At 46.8% G+C, this 1,668-nt stretch overlaps 1 non-coding gene across 1 annotated transcript; it reads left to right on the forward strand.

Annotated features, from left to right (window-relative positions):
* Positions 1 to 1,585: 1,585 nt before the first annotated feature.
* Positions 1,586 to 1,668, forward strand: TRNAC-GCA (transfer RNA cysteine (anticodon GCA)). The gene has a single exon. It is a non-coding gene; the product is annotated as a tRNA-Cys (tRNA).

The following is a 1,668-nucleotide window of genomic DNA, read 5'->3' on the forward strand; positions in this document are numbered from 1 at the left end:
AACCGGCTTTGCGGTTGGTGGCCCCGTAAGGACGAAAACAACGTTCGACTTGCATGTGTTAAGCATATCGCTAGCGTTCATTCTGAGCCAGGATCAAGGGTTTTGGGGGATTTTGCCATCTAAGCAATAACTTACGACGAGCCCCGGGGGGGCCGAAGGGGATAGCGTAGATCATACGCTACCCCGACGACCCCGCTACTAATGTAGGCGATTCATGCTTTCACTGCTGGCAAAAGCCAAACGGCCCCGGTCCGCCCACCATGCTGCTAGCGGACACTTCGCCGCAGCTGAAAATTCTCTCACTAGCAGGAACACACATAAAAATTCCGCTGCGAATCTTGGTTGTGCTCGCAGCAGGCTTCTGGTGCTTAAAAAAAGTTTCAAAAAGGCCCATCTCTAACGAATAATCGGTCAATAAATGCCACATACCAGCATTAAGCCCAAAATTGGAGAATGGCTAGCGCCACCAAATGACCATTCAATTGTACGGAAGGTGCAAAACCGAGGCAGGCAAGACGGGTTCGAACCGCAAACGTTCGGCTTTCAGCCGATCGATTTACCAATTTTAATCTATCTCGCTTTTTTTCATGGGAAAAAGGGTCGGGCCCCATCAAAACCCTCCCTCATCATTGTCGGCATAAATTCATTCCCCTCTCGGGAATTAAATTAAAGGGTGTTTGTGATTCGTTTTTTCGAATGTTTAGTGACAAACAGCACGAGTGTGCATGAGGGTCCGGGCTGTCAACCACGTCTCCCGATAATTCTCAGTACATATGGCAGAAAACGCCTTTCACATATCGGGGTCGGAATGGGATCGGGTGTTCCGCGTCTTACTAGGATGCCCGGACGGAACGAACACGCTTGATTAATGAACAAAAGAGTGCTAACGACAAAAGCACCGAACAGAGAAAGTGCAAATACAGCTGGTACTTAGCCTTTGATTGTTCGATCGCTACCAACCCCACAAGGAGGTCATCAATTCGCAGGTGGTTATTAAGTAAAAGGTGTAATATGAATGGCTACGCTTTTTCGAATATTCATGGATTATTATACGATAATCTTCGTTTGCTTTTTTACTGCGAGATTGGTAACGAAAATTCGTTACCGCTATTCAGACTTGACTCCCGATCTCTTCAATGCCGCCCAGCCGACGGCCGAAATAACTGACATACAGATATGGAAGTATACATATGTCTATGTCACCCCCAGTGGCTGCTTGTTCAGAACGCGCGTTTATCAGTGTTCGCGGCGGTCCGGTTGTAGTATATAAGGAATGGAGACTAAAAAGTTAATTAATTAAAAGGTACCCATCTTTCCCATTCTTTCTTCGCGAAGTGGTTAGTAATGTACAGCATTCTCAGCTCAGTTGGATAGAGCAACAACCTTCTAAGTTGAAGGTCACAGGTTCGAGTCCTGTAGGATGCAGAAAGTGCACATTGGATCATATACCGTTGGGGAATGCCTCTACTTGTTTGATTCCTCGAACTTCTACTTGTTTGATTAGTCCATTGGAACGGGTTAGGACGTGTGGATTGACCGATTTATCAATGTCTCGCGATCTCGGCTCAGAAGGTCGAAGCTTACTGGGAGAGTGGCCGAGTGGTTAAAAGCGACAGACTGCAAATCTGTTGAAGGTTTTCTACGTAGGTTCGAATCCTGCCTCTCCCA

Source organism: Dipteris shenzhenensis, unplaced genomic scaffold (assembly GCF_047967505.1).
Source record: "Dipteris shenzhenensis isolate YYH24624 ecotype China unplaced genomic scaffold, Dip_SZ_1.0 scaf0051, whole genome shotgun sequence".
Taxonomy (NCBI): domain Eukaryota; kingdom Viridiplantae; phylum Streptophyta; class Polypodiopsida; order Gleicheniales; family Dipteridaceae; genus Dipteris; species Dipteris shenzhenensis.